Here is a 24,756-nt window from a genome sequence, read left to right as displayed (position 1 = left end):
CCGCGCACACACACACACACACACACACACACACACACACACACACACACACACACACACACACACACACACACACACATACACACACACACACACGGCCATCATTTTGGTCTTAATTTGAGCGTCTCAGGAATGACTTGCAGAAACTCTCAATCATTTCTCTCAACACTGCAGGCTTAAGAGTAATTTGCCCTCCTCCTCCTCCTCCTCCTCCTCCTCCTCCTCCTCCTCCTCCTCCTCCTCCTCCTCCTCTTCTTCCTCCTCCTCATCCTCTTTGTCTTCGTCATTATCATCATCGTTATCATCATTATTCTCCTCCTCATCTTCTTTTTCTTCTTTTTCTTTTTCTTGGATATTTTTCTAATATTCCGTTAGGTAATATATAAAAAGTCGTAGTTACTTCGTGTCCATCTCATTTCCTTGTACTTTATGATCGTTGTCTAAAGTTTTATCAAGCTTTCACACTTTATTTGTATCGATTTTGGCGAGTATAAAGTGTCAGACTGATTGTGTGAGAGTATATATAGTTAGTCAAGCTTGCCTCACTTCCTAGCACCTTGTGAACCAGAAGTACCTGTCTTACTTTTCTGTTATTTACTTTATTTTCTTTATTTCTATCGATCTTCGCAAATATGAAGTGTCAGACTGATTGTGTGAGAGTATATATAGTTAGTCAAGCTTACCTCACTTCCTAGCACCTTGTGAACCCTTGTGAACCAGCGGTACCTATCTTACTTTCGTACCTATTTCATCCTTTGTTACCTGTATTGACATAAGCAAGTAGGAAATGCCAGGTGTTCTCATATCCGCCTTGCGTAGCGCGGCGCAGACTGTCAGTGAATGTTCAGCATGATAGGGATTTGCACCTATTACCTCTCTCGTAAATAAATCTAGGGTAATAATCCTAAGCAGAGCGATGCCTGCCCGGAGCTGCGATATTTAAGAGGACGCGAACCCCCTAACTCAGTGCCGTGTTGTCTATTGAAATACATTGTTTTCTTGACAAATTGCCTCTCGGAATTATAAGTTACTCGGCAAAAACCGCTTCCTCACGCCACCATAAATATCTGTTGTTCCGATTCTGAATAATTTACCTTCAGTGTCAGCGCACAAGATTACCGGGAAATGGTAGCTTTGCCAAAACACGGATAAAGATGGATTGTAGTCAGCGAAGTCACGGGGAATTTATTGTTACACGAAAAAGAATAGAAGAGAAACAGACAAACAGTGCTCAGGAAACGTTTACTGAGGACGCGTAGCCAAAAAATGTACTGAAAAAAATAGTGGTGAAATAGTTTTCCTTTGTTTTGTTTTGTTTAGCTTTTATGATGGATTAAGAGTAATGTGGAAACTCTTTCAAAAGTCAGACATTAATTACGTTTGTTATGAAATTGTAACCGATATAAAGCACACAAATTAATAAAGAAAACTATCTTTCTCAATACATTAACTTGCCGAGAATTCATAACCATAAAAAAAGAAAAAAAATAGTAATAATAAAACAGGATTCATAAACATAATCCATATATAGAAAATCCACAAAAAAATTACAATAAATTTAAGAACTTAGTGCAAGAAAGCATAAATAAACTCTCTCTCTCTCTCTCTCTCTCTCTCTCTCTCTCTCTCTCTCTCTCTCTCTCTCTCTCTCTCTCTCTCTCTCTAATCGTTCTGCAGCATGACCACAAACGGTGACTCGCCGCTTTGACGCGATGTGCTTCCTCAAGGCGTGTTGCTGTCGCCGCCTCGGATTCCCGTGTTAACGATACGCCAACAGGGACCCCGAGGCATCCAGCGCGCGGGTGAAATGTTCTGGATGAGGTAATGGCTTAGAGGAGACGTGGAAAGAGTGAGGGAGTGAGCGGGACTGAGACTAACTGAGGGAGGGAGGAATGAAGCGCTGCAGTGTAGATGAAAGAGAGTAATGAAGGGACGGTTTAGGTTAGCTTGGAGGGAAGAATGTAAAGGTGTGAGTGAGGAATGATGGATAACTCTGGCTGCAAGACGAAGGGTGGATAAAGAGGGAGTGGGAAAGGCGGAATAAAAGGTGAGAGAGCGTGAAGAAAGTGGAAATGAATGTGGTAAGGAAACGTGAACTGACATAAAAGGATAATGAGAGAATCGTGAAGAAAAGAAGACGAAGAGAGAGAGAGAGAGAGAGAGAGAGAGAGAGAGAGAGAGAGAGAGAGAGAGAGAGAGAGAGAGAGAGAGAGAGAGAGAGAGAGAGAGAGAGAGAGAGAGAGAGAGAGAGAGAGAGAGAGAGAGAGAGAGAGAGAGAGAGAGAGAGAGAGAGAGACCACCATCCAGATAAGCATAAATCTCTATGTCATTTTCATCGCAATTCCAAACCACTTTGCGATGATAAACAAAGAATTATCATTCATAAAACACCAACCACCGGCGTTCTTCCTACCGCGCACCTGAGGGAAGGAGTGTTCAGGGGAGGCCAACAGATAAGCAGCACAGGTATTGTGTCTGCCAGTCACCTGGAATTACCTGAGGGCGGTCACGGGTACGCGTCATTTTCAAGCCAATGTGTGACCCTTAATGACGTCACGTGTACATATATTACATGTTTTCCCCAGTCAAGTAAACTAGTAATCCTCAAGCGAAGTAGAAACTGTATAAATACTGGGATTTTGTGTAATAAGTAATGATAAGTGAGCAATTTATTATTTTTTATTTCTTATTACGCCTTTGACGTCAGTATGGCAAAGAAAAATTGTTTGTGTGTTATGTTTTATCTTTCACAATTTTTGCTGAAGAATTTTAAGTATGAGAGTTACGAAAAATACGCATTTTTTTTTATTTTATTTACGTACGCGTGTGTGCATTTCGTTCCCTCATTTCATGTCATTCATATTTGTAGTAGAGCTATTCGTCTTCCTTTTTTTTTTTATCATGCGGTCTTAAAATAATATAAAAGAAAATTCCGATTGGAGTTTTTACATTTCCAGAGAACTCAAAATATGAAAGAAAAAAAACGTATTATTGCATCAATTTTATTTTTTTCTCATTGGGAATTCTTTCAGGTATCACGCTTAAACAGACGCTTCATTCTTTGTCTCTTTTTTATCTAGAACACTCAGATATGACACACAAACATTACCACTACAGACAGCCTTAATTTGTACCGTGTGGCTGGTGGTACGGTATCAGTGGCCTCGTGGTGCGCGTGGTGTGCGGCGCGGGAGGGGCTTTGGTGTGAGATTAATGTGGTAGCAAGTCTTCTTCAGCCCACTCCAGAGGCCGCTGACCGCACTTACAGGTCAGGACTGCACAGCCACCCACAGTGATAACATCTTCCTGTCTTCTGATTTGCATGGGTGAAAATAAATGTTCCGGAGTCGATGAGCTGCAGAGATGCGATGCTTTCCTTGGACGTGAGCACCTGTGGGTTAATTTTAGAGCCAGGTGTGAAATTGTCCCGATGAGCAAGGTGATTAATGAGATTGGCTTACTGTGTATAGTAGTAGGTTTAAAGTTTACTAGATTAAGAAATTCCTCGTAAAGAACGTAACGTGAGATTGTTGTGGGAAAGTAATTTAGACTCAGGTGCGAAATTGCCTCGATAAGGGAGTTCGTCAGGTGAGCGTCGCATCAAAATTGACGTTGAGTGGGGGCAAAGGTAACATTTTTTAAGCATTTCCACTTAGAAAAAAGGCTGCGAGACTCATTTTAGGGGCGGTAGTAATAAATCACGCACATTACCCAGTGAGTGCTGCTTCCTAGTTTAAAAATCAAGACATGATAATAAATTGTGGGAACGAGCGGGACTTGGGGCGTGGATGAGAGATAATAAGACGATAGGAAGGCGGATAAGATTAACACGACGAAGGCTGGCGGCCAACAATGAGTAAGGAGGAGGGTGTGGAAGCAAGCAAGGCGCTCCTGGGTCCCCTCCTGACCCCGGCCTGCCCTCCACCTGCTATCAACTCCCAATCACCTGCGAGAGAATCCTGCACTCCTCCTCCTCCTCCTCCTCCTCCTCCTTTTCTTCCTCCTCCTCCTGCAATCTTTTGAGTTAAAGTGTGGCTACCTTCCTTTTTTGTATATAAGTAAAATCTGTTTTATTTTTATGGTCTGAAAATACTTGGTCCGTTTTTATTTTCTTTCCTTTTTTTCTTTCTCTTTTCCTCTGTCTCCTTTTCTTTTTTTCCTTTTTCGAAATCGATTTTACACTATTGCGAGATATTTCAAATTTGGCTCTGTTAGAGAGAGAGAGAGAGAGAGAGAGAGAGAGAGAGAGAGAGAGAGAGAGAGAGAGAGAGAGAGAGAGAGAGAGAGAGAGCTATCCAGCCAGACACAGCCAGCCAGACGGACCAGAGGCAGACGGAAGGGAAGGCAAGGGCGGGGTGCCGATGGGTCTGCGGTGCAAAATTAACCATAGGAACGAGGTCAGGGGGATTATATAGAGGACAGGTGCGCGTGTTCCCCTATAGAGGCAGGGGCTTATATGGGGCGGCTCCTCCCTGGTCCGATGGGAGTGTGAGGGGGTGTGAGGGGGTGTCTGGGCCTCGTGTCGTGGGGTGGGGCCGTGTCTGACTTGCTTTATCACCCCACGTGTGTGTTTTCGATGAGAGACGAGGCATTCCCCTAGCACTCTTCCCTTGTATCCTCCCTAGTACCCTGCCGCAGCGCCTTCCCTCCCTCCCTCTGCTCTGCCTAGTTGGACATCCCCTACTCCGCCCTCTTCTGTCGTTCCTCTTAGCTATACATTCCCCTAGTTCCCTCCCTCTGTGTTTCTGGACCTTCTCTCTCTTCTCCTTTCCTATCACCAGAGTCCTGTTTATCTTCTCTTTCCCATCTTATTCTTGTGACTTTTGTATATTTTTTAATCCTCCAAGTATAAGGATCTTATTTTCTTCTCCTTTGCTTGTTATTCGTATTTTCATTCTGTTAGTAGACTCATAGTAAGACTTGCATTTTCTTCACCTATTAGTAAGACTTTTATTGCTCACCTTCCGGGTCAAATGATTATTTTTTTCTTATTATTGTCTTAGAAAACTATTATTAGGCCTGTTTTCTTTCCTCCTCGTACTAAGGAAGCTCCGATTAATATAATAAATAAAGAGAATAAACCATGAACGAAAACTACGAAATTAATAAGGTAGAGATAAGACTGCGAGGGAGGACCAAGGGAGTACACCTGTCTGTTTATACTGAGTCAGCAGGCAGGTGTGTCTCAGGTTAATTAAGGGGCGTGCCGCGTTGGAGACAGGTGTGGCAATGATGGACTAACAGAGTTGGCGGATTTTTCCTCGGCTGATTTTGTGGAGGGAGGGACGACCAAACACACACACACACACACACACACACACACACACACACACACACACACACACACACACACACACACACACACACACACCACAAAGCGATTGGTGAAACTTTTACTGTTCCTGGACGCACATGCTTAAAAAGGAGAGGACGTTTGGAGAACCTCGGAAACCTGAGAAGGAGAGAGAGAAAAGAAAAAAGAAAGATGAAAAAAACTAAAAGCTCACGTCCTTAAGGCAATTTGAAGCTTCAGAACTCTATGAATCCTTGACGTGCAGATATTAAAGTTACGTTTGATAATTCGAATAAGAAAAATATAAATTCAAACTAATGTATATATGGAAAAACCTTGCATTTCATGGTTTTGTATGTTGATAATGAGTATGTCCATATATTGATAGTGAAGGGAGTGAGAAAATCAGTGAAGTTTTGTTAAAATGTTTGAATCTGAAAGAAACTACTTTACACTTAGGGAGAAAACTCAACTTCTTTTTTTTTTTTTATTTACGGTGTGCCTTAATTGTTCAAGTCCTTAGTGAGTGACATTGAGGATTGATGAGAAATTCCATCTTTTTAGCCAAGCGTGGAGTGTCAAGGCTTAGTGGTGGTGGTGGTGGTGGTGGAGATGGCTAGGATAAATGTTCTGATAAATGGGATAATAATTGCGGTGATGGTGGTTGTGGTGATAAGGTAATGGCTGATAATTGTGGTACAGGTAATGGTGGTGGCGGTGGTGATGATGGTGGTGATGGTGGGAAACGCAGGTGTTGAGAATACCTGTGGACGTGAGGATGTCAAAAGTTCCTGAATTATGGTGAATGAAGGCTGATTGTGGAATTCTTGAGGAGGTGTTGCCTGTAATATTGTGGTTATGATTGTGATGGCATTGGGGATGATGGTGATGATGACGAAGAAAGAAGAAAACTTAAACACAGTCTTATATATAAAAAATACATTTCTCTTCCCTCGTTCTTCACTGTACGAAAAACACCATAACACTGCTTTCAAACATCACATGAAATACACCTAAAAAAAGTAAATAAATGAGAAAAAAACACCACGAATCAAAACACACAAACCTTACAGAAAAAAAGATCAGATTCTACGTCACATTTTTCCATATTTTCTCTAATGAATCATCGTCAAAACTCCATTAGTATTCAGAGTGCATGGGAATATTTACCATTTAGACCTGGACACTAAGGTACAGATTGATCAGGGCGGCAATAGAGATAACTGAAAACGACCACGCACGTGTCTAATTAGGCTTATAAATCCCATCCTCCTCCTCCTCCTCCTCCTCTTCTTCTTCCCCCTCCTCCTCCTCCTCATCCTCCTCATCTGTTGATAGATCGATTCACTCACTGATCCCAGGTAAGATTAATTAGAGCATTAAGGTGCAGTCTAATCGCGCCTCATCAGATTACCTTGCGGGGATCCAAAAAGGTATGTTGCAATTTTGGTTGGTTACCTGGTGGCCCCCTTTTTTTTTCTTTTTTCTTTCTTTCTTTCTTTCTTTCTTTTTTTTTTTTTTTTGAGGTGGGGGTCCATGTTGATTAAATGTGGCGAGTGGTAGTGGACGGCGAGGGTAAATAAGGTAGTGACGAAGAGGAAACAGGGAGAAAGTAGCAGCGGCTGTTGACAAAGTAGTAAAAAGCTGGCCTTCGGAACCCTCACACACACACAAGGTTAGTTGGTGCGAGCCTGAACACACACACACACACACACACACACACACACACACACACACACACACACACACACACACACACACACACACACACACACACACACACACACACACACACACTTTAGCCTTGCAAGACACACATACAAAAAAAAGAAAAACAATAATTACACATCCTTATCAAGTAATCGTGTACCTTCTTTATTTTCCTTTTAGAATACTCTCGTAATAAAAACACACTCTAATACAACTCTTATATCTTATTGTCTTATTTCCTTTCCCTTCACCATTCCTTTCATAACCTCACGCTTCCCTAACACCCCTTAGCATCACATCGCCGCTTAGTCTCCCACCCTCTCCCCTTTCTCTTAGCAAACTCACACCTGCTTCCCTACTTAATATGCACCTGGTGATGTACGCTTAATGACGATCATCCTTAGGTCAGCCAATTTCTTAAGAGCGGTGTGGGAAGCGCACTGAGTCTAAGGCTATGTTGTGTTTTGGTTAGGATTAGTGGTGGGTGGGTGGAAGGGTGGAAGGGTGGAAGGGTGGGCTGAGGATTCAATTACCATATCGTAAGCTATTTTAGGTTAGGTAGGAAGTTGTTTTATGTGTTTTTTGACTCTCTCTCTCTCTCTCTCTCTCTCTCTCTCTCTCTCTCTCTCTCTCTCTCTCTCTCTCTCTCTCTCTCTCTCTCGCTCTCGTGTGTGTAACATTTCACTTTTTTTCTTTTTCTTTTTTTGTGAGTGTGAGGCTGACCTCTGCTAATCCCCTCCTTCCTCTTCCCTGCCACTCCTCACCATCTTCCTCTCTCTCTCTCTCTCTCTCTCTCTCTCTCTCTCTCTCTCTCTCTCTCTCTCTCTCTCTCTCTCTCTCTCTCTCTCTCTCTCTCTCTCTCTCTCTCTCTCTTGTTGTTGTTGTTGTTGTTACTCTCCTTCTTCTTCATCTTCTTCTTCTTCTTCTTCTTCTTCTTCTTCTCCTTCTTCTTCTTCTTCTTCTTCTTCTTTTGTTCTTGTTCTTGTTCTTGTTCTTGTTATTGTTCTTCTTGTTCTTGTTCTTATTGTTATTATTATTATTATCACTTCTTTCTGAACGTCTTTCTTTTTCTCATTCTTTCTTCTCGATTTCCTGCTCACCTGACTTTTACCTGTGATGTTACTGCCCCTCCACCACCACTACCACCACCACCACCACCACCTTTCCTTTCTCTTCCTCTCCCTGCCCCTCCTCCCCCTCCCTCCACCACTCACTCTCTCTCCCACGCTCCACTTGACCCTTTCAACGTGACTACCATTTCCACCACTCCACACGCCCACCCAGGTGCCTGACGAACCCTGCCCCTTCTACCCCATCCACCCCCTTCCACCTCCACGTTCCACGCCCCCTTCCACCCACCCCCTTGTACCCTCCCTCGCCCCTGTATGGAGGTATTAAGCAGTGGATACGGTTTTCTTTCACAAATCCTGACTCCTCCACCTATCTGCCTCCACTAACATCCACTATCCCCGCCTATCATCTTCCATCTCGTGTGGTGGAATTAAGAAGTGGATTGGATTTCTTCTCTCATCTTGTTCTCGCTCTTCTCTTTCTCTTTTTTCTCTCATCTGTTGTTCTTTTTCTATTTTTTGTTGTCTTATTTTTTCTTACTTTTTTTCTCTCTTGTGTATTTTGTTTCCTTTATTATTTTTTCTGTATTCTTTTTGGTCTGTTTTTTGTATCGTCCTTATTCTCTCTCGTCTGTTTTTTTTTTTTCTCTCGTTTGTGTGTCTGCCTGTCTTGTTTTGTTACCTGTTCTTTGTATTATTTCCTCCCTTTTGGCCTTCTTTCGTGTCTATATATTTCTTTTTATCATCTTATTCTCGTTTCTCATTTCTTATTCTCTTTTCTGTATAATTGTCAAGTTGTTCTTTATCTTCTTTCCTCTCGTTTCTCTTTCTTTTCCATCTGCATCTTTCATCATGTTTTTTTTTTTGTCTTAATTTTTTTCTTTCTGCGTCTTTTTTTCTTGTTCCTTTATCTTTTCTCTCGTATCTAAACTTTCTACGTCATTTTTATCCTATGTTTTATTCTTTATCCTTGTTATTCCTCCTTTCCAGGATTAATGACACTCATGTTTTCGTTAAATTCTTACGATTACACAAAGAGGCTTTTTTATTTAACATTTATATACACACCCAAGATTTTGCTTATTCACTTATGTAAATATTCTTCATTACCTTTAGTTATTCACACCGAGGTTTCCAGCAACGTCTTTCTCTCTTGGCATATATTCCTCTATCTTTTCTGTTTTTTAATCTATGCCTCTTTCTTTATCTTTCTTACTAAATATTGGGCTGTTCATCCCACTCTCCCATTTTCTGTTTTCTCTTCATATGTATTTCTCTGTCTATATCTGTTTATCTATTTATCTATATGTCTGTTTATCTTTCAATCTTTTTTCTCTCTCTCTCTCTCTCTCTCTCTCTCTCTCTCTCTCTCTCTCTCTATCTATCTCTCTCTCTCTCTCTCTCTCTCTCTCTCTCTCTCTCTCTATATATATATATATATATATATCTACTTCCCCTCTTTTCCTAACATTTCTCTATCCATCTCTCTCTCTCGCTCTCTCTTCCCTTCAGATATTCGGTATAAATCTTGATACATAGAAAATCCTGTAATATGCGGAAGTGTTTACCTACAATTCCTGACCACACACACAACAGACATTAATATTGCTCAGGTACACCCACACCTACAGCCACGCCCTGGCACTTAACACACTCACACAAATCTCACAGCCTCACACCGCTAGCCCTTCCATTCATATACATCTCCTACCAAAAGTAAGATGACCTGATGACCTGAATATAAGAAAAACTAGTGTGGGGCGAGATATACTTGCAGTGGCCGCCATAAACGAGATGTTTTGTGCTCGGGAAGGAGAGGGAGAAAAAAACTGTAGTGGTTCCAGCTCGTCCCCTGAGGAACTCCGCTTATGAGTCCCGTTAGAAAGTGGTGATAAAGGGGATTAATAAACAGGACTCAAAGGATAAAGTTAAGAGAGGGGACAAGGATATATAAAAAGGAAAATAACGATAAAGTGGAGAAGAGAAAGAATTTAGAGATGGAAGACGAGGAGAATGAGGAGAAGGGGGAAGATTTAGATAAGAATGAATAAGTTATGTCAAAGAGGAAATGAGATAAAAGAGAGAAGAATGTCGAGAAAAGAAATGAAAATGTAAAGAGGAAAAATCAGGCGCCATAACAAAAAAAAAAAAAATTATAAAGAAAGATTCAAAGTGTAAAGGAAAGAGGGAAAGGAAAGTGAATACCAAGAATAAAGTAAAGAAGAGGAAAAAAATAATAACACTAATAATAAAAATAATAATAAGAAGAAGAAGAAAGTGGAGGAAGACAAGGAGGAGATAGACGCGGAAGATTTAGATAAGAAGTAAGAGTAAATTATATCAAAGAACAGGAAGTGGAATGATGAAGGAGAAGAGAATATTAAGAATAAAAAAGTATCAGAGAGAGAGAGAGAGAGAGAGAGAGAGAGAGAGAGAGAGAGAGAGAGAGAGAGAGAGAGAGAGAGAGAGAGAGAGAGAGAGAGAGAGAGAACAGAACCAAGTAAAAATAAACAACAGCACCAAACTATAGCAACCTTGACTGACAGACGCTTGTATTGCAAAACCCTGAGGGAGAAAATAGGTTTTGAGCAAGAGAGAGAGAGAGAGAGAGAGAGAGAGAGAGAGAGAGAGAGAGAGAGAGAGAGAGAGAGAGAGAGAGAACTAGGGCGTCTTTATCCATACATTTCACGGCTCAGCGAAGGAGTGGTGTACTGCAAGGCGTGACTGAACGAGGTTAAGATAGAATTGATTAGAAGGTAAAAAATAAAAGAAAAATAAAAGAAATAAAGCCATTCTCGTTAACAGAAAGAAAATATGACGTTATTTACCGACCAGAGAGAGAGAGAGAGAGAGAGAGAGAGAGAGAGAGAGAGAGAGAGAGAGAGAGAGAGAGAGAGAGAGAGAGAGAGAGAGAGATAGAACAGAAATACGAGAGTAACTGAGAGAAGGAAATGGGGACCCGTAAAGTGAAAAGAGAGATAAAGAGAGAAGAGAGAGAAAAAAAAAAATAGAAAGGAAGAAAAGAAAGATTGATGCTGAGAAGAGAAGGAAGCCAAGGAAGGAAAAGAGTAAGAAAACAAAAATAGAAGGAAGGATCAGTAGATAAGAGGAATACGAGGAAATGAGACAAGAGGAAGGAAGAGGAGGGAAGAAGATTAGGGAGAGAATGAGAGGCGATTTAATTTCAGTCACCAAGATATTTTACCTGTCTGCCAATAAAGGTAAACGAGAGCAGGTTACTTCCTAGGTCGCCTTATATGTAGAAACTAATAGAAATGAAACTGATAAGGAAATTCTGCAGTAGGAAATGCTATGAGAAAGACATAGTAGTGGAGAAATGATGTAATAAAGATATGTTTTCATCTTCGTTAGTGATAAGGAAAAGTGAAACCTGGAGTCTGAGAAAAAAAAATAATAGTTGTTAAAGGTAATTAGGTCAAATGTAACAAGTTTGACTGGCGATAAAAGTGAAAAAAGAAAATGATAAGAAAATGGAACAGTGAAGAGGAGATTAGAAAAACAGTACGTAACATGTTGGCTATTCATTAATAAGTAGTGAAAATAAAAACCCAATAATTAATAACGCAAGGAAACAGTCATGGAAGAAAATTATATATAAATAACAGTAATAACTAACGATAATAATAACAAATAATAGTGATAAGTAATAGTAACATGTTCTCAGTTCATTAATGGTAAAAAATCAAAACATGTAATTAACAGCATAAGGAAACAACCATGCAAGAGAAGGAAACATAAGTAACAAATATGTTTTCCCTGTTACCTGCCCTCACTTCACTACCTCATTTCCTCACCATACAATATAATGAAGTCATAATCACCGCGCTAATGGTTTCCGGAGGCTGGTCTATTACTGCTCATTACTCCCATTGCAAAGGCGTGGCTGGAGTAGAAAAAGGAGAGAAAAAAAGGATGCGGTACATTTCTGCTACTTTTTTTTGACCTTCCCCTTCTACCTCTCGCTCCTTTTCCTCCTCATCTCAACATTTTTTTTGTCTTTTTTTTCTGCTGTGAAATGGAGCATAACAGGGCGTGACGTCACTCTCTTAAGGTTCTTCCGCTCTCACGCCATATATTACAAGGTCAAGGCAGCCTCCCCCTTACCCCGCTGACCCTCCCTGGCTCCCACAAGACCCCATGATTCTCTCACTTCCCCATGCACGCCTCTTCCTGCAACCGCCACCCACTCACTGTCTTTTGCTCTTCATCCTCTCCTCTTTTTCACTTTTCATATTCTGGTTGTCTTTTCTGGTTTTCTGAGTGTGTGTGTGTGTGTGTGTGTGTGTGTGTGTGTCTGACTCTAGTGTGTGCGTGGGTGTTTGGATGGCTCTCTCTCTCTCTCTCTCTCTCTCTCTCTCTCTCTCTCTCTCTCTCTCTCTCTCTCTCTCTCTCTCTCTCTCTCTCTCTCTCTCTCTCTCTCTCTCTCCTATATTTCGTTATTTCATTTTGACCTAATTTACTCTCATTCCACCTATCAACTCTTCCTTCCTTTACATTCTTCCTCTCTCCCTTCCTCCCCTCCTCCTCCACCTCCTTCTCAACCTCCTCCTCCTCCTCCCCATCCCTCATCTTTTCTCCCCATCACTCAAGCTCCTCCACTCTCACCTCTTCCATATACCTTCACTACCTCTCCTTCTCTCTCTTTCTGTCTTTCTCTCTCTCTGTCTCTGCTTTTGGTCACTGCCTTGCCTCATGTGACCTAATATACTTCTTACGTCAGAATAGCATCAAGACGGTGCTTGATATGAGGTAAGAAATAAAAAAAATATTATTCCTCCAGTCATCTTTTTTTGCTGGCCCTTCTTTTATCTTGTTCTTCTTTTCGCCTTTTTTTTTTTTCTTGCCTCATTCTTTACCTGCGGCCGCCATGTTTGTTTACAGGTGCTCCGGTTCTCATATGTTTGTTTGCCTTGTTTTCTTGGTTACTTTTGGATTAATAGGTTTAAAGGGAAGGGGATAAAGAAGTAAAGGGAGGGGAGGGAAAATTTTTTAGTACCCATTTAGCCTGACCTCAGCTGGCCACCCCATTAAAGGTCCATTATACATATTTGTCGAAGTCGTGTATGTTAGAAAAAAAAAGATAAATGCGAAGAGAAAAAAAAAGCGAGCGTAAGATTGAGGTCGTGTTGTAAGAGACGCGCGCCAAGAGAAAATTGATGTGACCTTTATATGGAGTAGAAATTTAATGAGGCGCCCCCACAGCACGCCCGGCAAGATACGAGTAAAACACTAAAAATGATGCACTGATACCCTACCGTCTCCCACTCCGCCTCCTCCTCCTCCTCTTCTTCTTTTTCTTCCTCCTCCTGCTCCTCCTCCTCCTACTCTTAATCCTTTTTTTTTTTTCTTGTTATCGTTTCTTTTCTTCTTCCTCTTCCTCCTCTCCTCCTCCTCCTCCTCCTCCTCCTCCTCCTCCTCCTCCTCCTCCTCCTCCTCCTCCTCCTCCTCCTCCTCCTCCTCCTTCTTGCGTCTCATAGTTCTTAACATTTGTGGTTAGGAAAATTAATATGTTTTCTTCTTTATATCAGTACCTGCTTGAGACTAAGGTCAGGTAAATATATATGATAAAACTATAAAAAAACAATCACTCTCTGATATCTCACCTCCTCATTCTTTTTTTGGCAAATTTAATTAATCCATATTCTTTTTCTTTATTTATTTGTCTGTTAAAGTAAGGTAAAATATTCATGTAAAGAAATGGTGAATGTTCCTTGAGGTTTATTTATACATTTTATTTATTTTTTTATTTATGGTGATCATTTAATCTTTATTTTATTTATTTTTTTATGAATATAGTAATAATTATTTTTATGTATATGTAGAGAAAAAAAAAACAATGAAGGTAATGCTAATACATTTTCATGGCCGACGCTTTTTATCCCTCGTCTTGTTTTCAATGGCAAATAAAACTAAGCATCACAATTTCCTGTATCTATAATTATTCCGAACTGAAAGTCAAATCAATGAATAGAAAACAACAAAAATAATACTCATATACGCCCCTTCAGACTCTATTACATTTTTCATATTTGTAATCCTGCAACAGCAACCTTCACCTCCTTGTATCTATAATTACCTGAACACTGAACAGACAGACAATTGCGATACAGACAACTTTCTTACCTCCTCCTTCACGCCCACTGACTGCAGGCAGGAGGACGCTCAGATACATACGTGGTCAAATATCGAATAACCTTCGACACTCCTGCTTTGCGTTTTCTCTCAATCTTTAGTTCCCTGATCTGCTGGCAATGTCCTTACTAAACCTGACAATTGATGGATTTGTAGTACATCACAGGACTTAAGGCTCCAAGAAAACAACACAGAGGAAAGGAGTGTGGTACGGCTTTTGTTCACGAGTATAAATTTGAATGATTTATGTACTTTATTCTTACAATAATCTAACCTTACCTTACCTAACGTAACCTAACCTAACCTAACCTAACCTAACCTAACCTAACCTAACCTAACCTAACCTAACCTAACCTAACCTAACCTAACCTAACCTTACCTAACCTAACCTAACCTAACCTAACCTAACCTTACCTTACCTAACCTAACCTAACCTAACCTAACCTAACCTAACCTAACCTAACCTTACCTTACCTAACCTAACCTAACCTAACCTAAGCTAACCTAACCTAACCTAACCTAACCTAACCTTACCTTACCTAACGTAACCTAACCTAACCTAACCTAACCTAACTAAACTAAACTAAACCTGCTCCAACCTAACACCTAATCTGACCTAATCTAATCTTACCTAACCTAACCTTACATGACCTAACTTAACCTAAGCTACGTCATAACAGATATTCTTTATTTTTCAATGGCCTTCCTGAAAAGAAAAAAAAAAATACCTAGGGTTCCAGTTCGGTCTGCAAATACAGTTATAAAGATGTCTTGATATTTCCTTGTAGCTTTCATGGCTGGAAAATAAAATTGGTTAGTTTTCTCTTAGGCTTAGTAAATAAATTAGTAACATGTTTGATTTAGCAAGTAGGTCTATATAAAAGTTTTCGGTAAACATACTAAGCCTGCACAATGTTCAGTTTATTTATACGAAAACGCTCCATGAATACGTTATTTTGTCAACAAACACATTAATATCAGCATACCAGTATCTTGAAACAGTATAAGTCTTAGGAAGGTAGAGAAACAATCTGAGTTCCAGAGTTTCACAGTAATTAATGGAGATAAATCCACCTTCCCTTTCTTTAGTCATAATTAAAGGAAAGACCTCGAGAAGCTTATTACCAAATTGGAGAGCTAGAAAAGGAAGAAAAATCACGGAAATGGAACAGGCGATGAGGGACAAGAGGGAAGGACACGGAAGAAAGGAAGAGGAGGAGAAAGTGGATAAGGACGAATTTACGACGACACGCGCGTCTAGCAAAGGGAAGGGAAGGAAGGAGATAGGGAAGGTGAGATGAATGAACGGGATGGAGGAATGGAGGGAAGGCGTGATATGGAGGGAGATAGGAGGAGAGGCACACGACAGGACTTAATCTTCAGCAGTTTTATAATGACACAGCTGACCTGCAGAGAGAGAGAGAGAGAGAGAGAGAGAGAGAGAGAGAGAGAGAGAGAGAGAGAGAGAGAGAGAGAGAGAGAGAGAGAGAGAGAGAGACGACAGCCAACAAGGTAGAAGAAGCAGAATCCTGATCTTCTTGATAAGACAGGTTGCAATTATGTCTGTAGTCTTGCAGGAGCCCGCACGATCCCTCCTTCCGAAAGCGCTTGATAAATAGCACTGTTTCTTCTCGCTAAAGACGCCTGAACACCTTTCCTGACGGTGCAATTAGCGGCAGGAAGGAGAGAGGTACGCCAGTAGGTAAGGAGAGAGAGAGAGAGACAGAGAGAACTTCCATAATTTTCACTCACTACTGAAGAAGATACCGGAGAAAGTTGTCGAGATGTATTTTGTATGTATGTGGACCGACTGCCTGTATCTCGCTTGTTTAGTAATTAATGTCATACAGGTTCGATTTACGTGCCGTGCTTACCTGTGTGACGGTAACTCTGGCGGCAATGAATGAAGGAGTGAACGAGAGGAGACAGTGAGTTACGGAGGTTGTGTGTTCCTAATTCTCTCTCTCTCTCTCTCTCTCTCTCTCTCTCTCTCTCTCTCTCTCTCTCTCTCTCTCTCTCTCTCTCTCTCTCTCTCTTTCTCACACACAATTTCACCATCTTTCCTTCCGCTTCCATATCTGTCTTCATTTCGTGATGGTGAAAATGTCATGCTTCTTCTGTTCTCTTATAATTTCTCTCTTCCTCTCTTCTTCCTTCGTCCTCTTAACTCTTCTCCTCCATTATAATTTTCTATTCTTCTCTTTCCTTTTCTATATGTCTTGGTTAATTTTAAAAGTATGATTCTCCTTTATTTGCCATCGTACGTTTTTTCTCTCTCTCTTATCTCAAATTCACTTTTTTTCTGAATAAAGTTACCACTGTCTTTTTAATTAATGTTTATTATATGGTTATCGTTCAATATTGCAATGGAAGCCACAAGGCAGTGAAGACTATCATAAAATGGACGACCATGCTCCTTGCTGATCTTCTAGATTATAGTGTTACGAATATTCTTTATTGCATCATGTAGGGCTTAATATTTTTTGTAGTGCATTAAAGTAAGAATCTAATATAATGGTGAAATATTATAGAACACGAGATAGGAGAATCTAATTACAGGTGTTATTGGCTCAGGTGAATATTAGCCACACCTGTATCTTGACACACCTTTCTCCCTTCCTTCTTTCCTTCCCAAGCAAGAGTCTTTCATTAACTCTTTCGTTTACTCTTTTTCAACTTTCGTATAATGAATATTTATCCTTGTTTTTATTCATAACAGAAACACCTTGGCGTACCCAACATCCTTCTCCTCCTCCTCGTCGTCCTGCCCCTTGACTCACCCCTATCACCCACCCTGGGCATGTAATAATAAACATCTCGCCCACACTTAGTACACGTCCAAGCCTTATACTTTACCAAGACGCTCACCTTTTAATAGCACCACAAGTACAATATTTTGTCTTGCGGTCATCAGCCAACACCTGCTATAATCACCCTGCACCTGTCTCGCACCTGTCCCCACGTCTTATACCTGGCCTGACGAGCACACCTGCATCCCACCTCACTCTCGCCTCCGGGATATACTTCATGTGTCTGCCTGAGCTCCTCCCTGGCCAGGAATGCAGCGCCGGAGTGTTGCACGCCGTATAGGTCAAGTGTTTAGATTTAGATTCGTTCGATGAGGCGTCCGCTGCAGGAGGTCCTCGTGTGTTTACTTAGTGTTGCTCCTGCTGGGGTTCCTGTGTGTGTGTGTGTGTGTGTGTGTGTGTGTGTGTGTGTGTATGTGTGGGTGTGGGTGTGTGCGTGTGAGATAGGTAGAGAGAAGCAAACTTTCAGATATACAGTAGCAAAGTGGCAGACAAAAAAAAAAAAAAAAAAAAAAAAAGAAGACATACACATTCAGACTAACAGATAGACAGACACGCGGATACACACACAGACATACAAATAGACAAAGACAAAGAATAAGAAACAGGGAGAGTTTAGAGTAATAATAATATTGTTGATATATTATGTTAATTTCGAATACGTAAAAGAAAAAAAATAAATGTACGGTATCAGAGCGAAGAAAGACCGTAAGAAAAAACGTAAATAATGTAAAGAAAATATGATGTCTGGACCATGTGAAGTGTCTTACAAGGAAGTTGTTTGTTATTGTGTGCTTTGTATATTTTCATGTCCTTATTCTTATTTTGTCTTTTTATGTTCCTGCTTCTTTTCCTTCCCTCAGCGCGACCTCGTATGTGCGTTAAAAGGATATGTGTTATTGCTATTATTATTATTATTATTATTATTATTATTATTATTATTATTATTATTATTATTATGTTTGTTGTCGTCGTCGTCATCATCGTTGTTATTGTTGTTGTTACTACTCTTATTATCCTCGTACTGGCAGTGGTGGTATTTGTGGACCTTTAGACAATAATAATCAATAATGTTTTGCGTCGTAAATATATAAGCATATTTGGCATCTATTGTTTTGCAGCATTCCCTCCAAACATTTATTATTTAATGGATGCGGGTTAGGAATATCGGGGTAGGCTGACGGTGTATCTTATCACACTTAATGGTGAAGAGTTAAGGCGAAACAAGCAGCGTCACACTCACCATTAGTTGTGTTGGCTGAGTCAGGACAGCTTCTATTAACGTCTCTTATCCCTTGCTTTGTATTTCCTTTATGAGTTTTACGAGGCCATTAAGTCGGCAACACCTGCGCCCTCCCAGGTGTTTCGCATCTGATCTCCCCTCGCAGGTGTCCAGGCCCGCAGGTGACCCGTCCCGCACCTCGTTTGGGGCGACGCCTCCTCCCGCCGCGCCCTCAGGAAAGCATCAGAGGTCATCTTAAGTCTGGGTGACCTCTGCTTCCCCGTCAGGATCGCCTAATGTTTTGCGAGGGTCAGGCAGGAGGATCTGATCTTGTCTCATGTGGTGTTGTTTTTCGTCCCGCTAAGAGGGTTGGCCTGCAGGGAACAAGGACCTGTAACTCATCGCACTGGGCCCAGGCGCCAATCCTCCTCCTCTCGCTGCATTTCTTGTGGTGTCGACGCTTATCGCTCGCATCTGACGGAAAGTGAGAGAAGTGATGTTTTGGGGAAGGTGTTCTGTGGGTGGCTGTGAAGTGCGGGTGAGTGGAGGGGCGCAGGTCAGCACTGGAGACGTGGAGGTGAGGGAAGGGCGAGGCACGCAGAAGGATGAGTGAGGAGCAATGAACTATCACTCTGCTATCACTCCTCGGCAGCGTGTATCCCTCCAGAGAGCAAGTTATCTGTGCACTAATGACAGCACGAATGTATATGAGAACGTGAGGAGGTGCGCCCTGCCTGATACCTGCTGGCGGGGGACACGGGCACACCTTTACGAGAAGCTAATCAGATTACCTGTCCCCGGAGCAGGACGGGCCGTACCTCTCCATCAGTAATGCCACCTGCTGCTTGACGGGCCTGCCTTGTTGGGCCCGCAAGAATAATACGCATCAGGAGCACAAGTAATGGCAATGATGACAAGTGCAGTGATGGACGAGGCGGACGAGATATGTCATTGCGGTCATAAGTCCCTCACCTCATCATCGTCCGTGTTCGCGTCACTCCCGTCGTCCTTTTCTGGCGTGTCTGGTCCGTGGCTTCGTAAACAGCTGGAACTACAATTGATGGTTGAGCGCAAGATGAAGTAGTCTCATATTTTTTTTTTTTCACATTTCGACGGAACTCCTTTCATTTCCTCCGTCAATTTGTCTTTGTGTTCGTGCCCCTTTTGTGTTTCCTCTTTGGTGTGTCGAATATTCAGTAAGGCTCAAGCAGTATGGATGTTTAACGTTCTAGCGGTCTTCATTAATTTTTGAGGGAGACTAATTAAATGTTAGAGAAAATAAATACAACGCTGTTTCATTCTGTTGTCCTTCACTACTAACTTCATCTCCTTGTCTCATTTCCCACCGACAGTTTGGACTCTTTGCCGCGCCCTTGTGTCCCAACAGAGTATCCAACAGCCTTGTGCCGGGGGAAGCTTTGTCACTGATTTTTTACTCATTTGGCTCTCGGTCCGGGAAGTCGTTAAGTAAAGCACGTGGTAGTTAAGGGGATGTTAATGGTAGCAGTTAGTTTAGGTGCGCGTGTTTGTTCGAACGGGTTAATTAAATGGCCCTGCAAATACGAGGAGGCAACCACTCACTTTGGGCGGAGCTAGAATTATAAATGCATTGAAGTTCGCAGTACATGTTATGAGACTAAATAAAAACGGTGAACTAGTGTTTGGGGATGACTGTGAACGACTGTGAACAGCTGCAAACATCCTAAAACGGGGACAGAGTTAAGGGGCGCCGAAGACTACAGGGCGTTGTCTCTTTCTCCTCTGAGGTAGCTAATTGGGTTGCGTGATCAGGGCAGGTAAAGGTGAGTGTGTGTGTGCCGGCAATACCCGACCTGCTGATTGGTATCTGGCGAGGAGGCAGCGCGGGGCTGTTCTACCGTCACCCATGTCGAAATAAAATAACACGCCGCGAATAAATAAACAAGTGGACGAGATCTTTATTAATGCACATATGTGAGGCTTGTTAGGAGTGTGACGGAGCCTTCACTGCCGCGCCACACTCACTTCAGAGTTGATAAGAACAGTGGGGAATTTCGTAATCTGCTGGTTAACACTGCGTTGTGTCTCGGGAACTTGATGTCTGAGTTGAAATAAAGTGGTGCTGGCTTTGTACTTAGCGCTGCATTAAGGTTCTCGCTTGTGTCATCAATACGGTGCTTGGATATGCGTGCGGCTCCCCTTGTGGTTAAACATGCGCGGCCATGCTCCTCCTACTGCTGGGAGTGTCTTGGGAGGGGGAGGGTGCCTGGTCCCCGCCTCCCGCCGCGTGGTCGCTTCTGTATTTGGAAGAGTAATACATATAATTAACTTAATGTCAGGCAATTAAATTTTAATTAAGGTGGTCTAATAACGTGCTGAAAATACAGTGGAGGGAGGTTGTGGGTGGTGGGTGTGGCAACAGTGCTCCGCCTCTCACTCGTCCTGGCAACACTGCCGCACAAAGCACCCTCGTTTAGCAGTATACGTACTACGCCTTTCCCCGTGTCTACTTTAATTTACCTTGCATTAAGAGGCGAATTTATTAATCCCCGACGACTCTAATTGTGGCAAACGAATAAAATGTTTCCCGCGATCACTTCTCGAGGACGTTAAAATAATATAAGATTATCGCCCGCGCCAGACCACCGCGCGCCGCTCACCCGGGATGCGAATTTATGATCATTATTACTCTGCTAATATTAGTTATCTGGCCAATTTGCAAGCGATCAGAGCTCATTGCCAGCCAGCCACTACCTCCTGCCTGTCCGCCTCTCTGCCTGCCCGCCTGCTTGCGTGTGTTTGTGTGTCTGCGTGTGTGTTTAGTGTGTTGCATATTTTGTCAGTGAAATTGATGACTGGAGGGAAGTGTTTGTGCAGAAGTTAGGGAGAGTTTGCTCATTAGGTTTGGATTTGTCAAAACAATAAGAAAATGTTATTAATCATGTGGTGGTTAAAGAGACTGAAGGGTCCCACTCGTCCCCTCCACCCTCTCTCTCTCTCTCTCTCTCTCTCTCTCTTACAAAAAATCTGAGATAAATGAAGATAGATTAAGGCAAAAAGATAATCACCCGCCCCAGGTTCGAATCCCGGAGGGCAGAGGGCGCGCAACCAGTTCACGTAGAGCAACATTTATCCTTCCCTCGACCTATACATGATACATAGCAAGCTTTCCCCTGGGGCTTAATATTGAAGGGGTTTTAAGCTTCCTATATCTTTACGTGCAATTTCATCCCTACCTGGCATTTAGGATTGGAAAGAAAACATTGATTAGCATTGTTTTGTGCCGTAGAAAAAAAAGCAGATGTGGGTTTTCTGGTTTTTGTAATTGTTGGTTAAAGAGTTCTAATGTGCTTGTTTACTGAATGGGTTCAAGGGTGTTGCCGGGAGTGAGTTGCAGCGGGAAGAGATGTGGGTTTTTGTGAGTGTTGGCAGCATGCGTAACAGTGGAAGGGAAAGGTGGAAAGCAAGGCAGGTTCTCCATCATGTGTGTGTTGAGGAAAAAAGTACAGTTTTGTAGCGTTGATATGAATTTATGTTGGTTTTGTTTTTGTTTTGCTTTTTGTTAGTATTTTATGTGTGTTTGTAGTGCTTTTAAATATGTGGATTTAAAGTGAGTCTTTTTGTGCTTTTTAGTCTCTTTTTTTTCTTTGTATTTTCCTTCATCCTGAGTGTATAGACTTAGTGAGTTTATTTCTAATCGTTCACGTCTCTTTGTCTCCTTTCAGAATATACAGATTTAATGAGGTTGTTTTTTTTTTTAGTGTTTCTCTCTTTTTGTTCTTATCTTTATCCCCCTTTTCTTTTGTTTCCATTCCTCTTACGAAACCAATAATTTTACTACGTTTGAAGAGACAGTTTAAGAGTCTATTCTTTTCTTAACAGCTGCAGTCTTTGTTGTCCTCTTTGTCCTCTGCCTTTCCCTCTCACTCGATCCTTCTTCCTCTTCATTAGCCAGCACCTAAATTACACCTCATCTACACTAAATGGCACCTGAACGAAGCAATACTTTCATCACACAATACCTGGAGCCATCACCTTTCTAGCCCACCTGTTCGACTACCCTCACCTTTATAAGCTACCTTAATAACAACCCTACCTGCCTCTACCACCACCACCAAGTAGACCCTCTCACCTGTTCTCACCTGTCCACCTGTCCAGCTAACAATGCAACCGCAGACAGCCGTTGGCAAATGCAATGATGCACGAGATAAGAAAGATTAATGAGCACGAGATGTATTTTCTTCATATAACATTTCAGAGCCGCATAAATTTAGTTCCTGTACATTTTTAAGGGCTGGGGGTTGAGTTGCGATAAAGTTAAGTGGAGGACAAGTGAGGAGGTGGACTAAAGTTTATGTATGTGGAGTTTATTAAGTATTTTCCCCGCTTGCCTTGTTAGTACGGATAAGAAGGTGGTGGTGGCAGCTGTCGGAGGGGCCCTGTGGATAAATATACCCGATAAATTCGCACACATTCCACTTATATTCAGAGCACAGCACCTTACCTTACATCACCTGACCTTGTTTAACCTTACCTTATCCTGCTTGACCGTACCATACCTTATATGACCTTACTTCACCTTTCCTTACTTTATCTCACTATATCTTACCCTACTTTGCTTATCTGACTCTACTTCAGCTTACTTTACCTTACTATGGCTTTCGTTACCTTACCTTACCTAATCAGTTTTTTTCTTACCTTTCATTATTTTACCTTACCTTATGTTACTAAATCTAACCTAATTTAACCCAATCTAGCGTAACAAGCTCACCTTTTTCTTTGAACGAACTCCGGACTGGACTCTTAACCCAAAAGCGAAGTAGACCGAACTCTCTTACCTCATTCTGAAACACGGGACTTTTTACTCGGGCAAGCGGAGGAGGTAAAAAGGAGAGGAGTGCTGCCAAGGTCGTTCCTCTTGATGCCTCACTGATGAAGTCTCGTGTATGACGTTCCCTGTCTTCCTTCAACCTTAGTATCTCCCTCAGCCATAAATTTGAGTCAGTGTCGAGATGGAAATGCCGTTTAGCGTCTTGCGGCTTTGCTTGTATTTTCATTCCTTGTTCGAAAAGGGAAGAAAAAAAAAAACATTCATATATAAAGAAGACCGTCACTATGTAGATCAGGTATATCACTCAGGTAGATCGTGAGCTATAGGTTGATTAATTATACCTGTCTGCAGCGAGCACCTGTGGGAAAAAGGTATGAGGGGTGATGAGAGAAGGGTTGGCTTTGCATTCTCCCCGCAGCAGTGCAGTCCAGTAATGAAAAGTAACGAGGATTGATTATGGTTCCCCGGGGAGGCGTTAGGGAAGGCTAGGGTGGTGGGGAGGCAGGGGATAGGGAGAGGGAGGAAAGTGATGGGGCAAGAACAAGGCGTGTGGGGAAGTATCAGATGGTCTTGGGGTGTGAAGAAATGTAGGTCTTGCAAATACGTGGTGGAGGGGAGGGTTAGGTACGTGTGTGTGGGTGTCTGTCTGTCTGTCTGTCTGTCTTTTACCTTGTTATAAGCGTGGGAAAACTAGAAGCATGAACGTGTGGGTGTGAATATGAGTATTGCAGACGTGATATGCAAGTGATGAAGATGAGGCTTTAAGAGTAAGCTTCGTGGTATATGAAATGAGGCTGGGTGAGGGATGAGGGAGGGTGAGGGTGGTGGGGGCGGGGCGAGGCAGCACATACAGATTACCACCTCTGGCCACTGATACTTGAACTGATAACACAAGGAGACGTTTTTACTCGCTGATGATAACAAATGGGTCTCGTCCCTCACATCGGGCCGCGTGTGGGAGCCTGAATAAAAAGTCCGGCAGCTCCTGAGATGAAACCGAGATTGCTCTAATAGAAAGCTAACTAAGAAAATAAGGTCATATATTTGTTGGCGGCGAGCTTTTTAACACTCTCTCTCTCTCTCTCTCTCTCTCTCTCTCTCTCTCTCTCTCTCTCTCTCTCTCTCTCTCTCTCTCTCTCTCTCTCTCTCTCTCTCTCTCTCATTCTCTGTGTCATAATCTATCTCTAAACTCCCTTTTCATTCTTCCTTCATCTTTTCTTCTTTCTTCAACCTCCTTTCTTTCTCTACATTTCTACATTCCAGTCTATATCTAATCCTATTTCCTCTCCTATCTTATTTATCTGCTTTCCTTACCTTTTGATATTTACTTTCTTCCCTCCTTTCCTTCTTCCCGGCTTTCCTACTCTCCCTCCTTTGTAATCCTCTTCCCTCCCTCCTCTCCCTCCTTTCTCCCCTCCCTCAAGGCAGGGCGGAGGTAAAGACGCGGCACAGGTGTTGTAGATAAGGTAAACCGCTCTGTTATTTGGCTCGAAACATCTGGTTTTGAGCATCACGACACAGCCTATAGGTACGGGAGGCCTAAGATTCTCACCTGGGCCTAATTCCCCGCCTCGCCCTTACCTGTTTAGTAACCTGGAGTGAGTTTGCCTGTAGCCTGAAGGTGAAGGGACAGGAAATGCCTCTTTTTGGTTTGTTTTGATTCGTTTTGACTTTTATTGTGTTGTAAATTC

Source organism: Scylla paramamosain, chromosome 38 (assembly GCF_035594125.1).
Source record: "Scylla paramamosain isolate STU-SP2022 chromosome 38, ASM3559412v1, whole genome shotgun sequence".
In the NCBI taxonomy this organism is placed as follows: domain Eukaryota; kingdom Metazoa; phylum Arthropoda; class Malacostraca; order Decapoda; family Portunidae; genus Scylla; species Scylla paramamosain.
Note: the sequence above shows the minus strand (reverse complement) of the source record.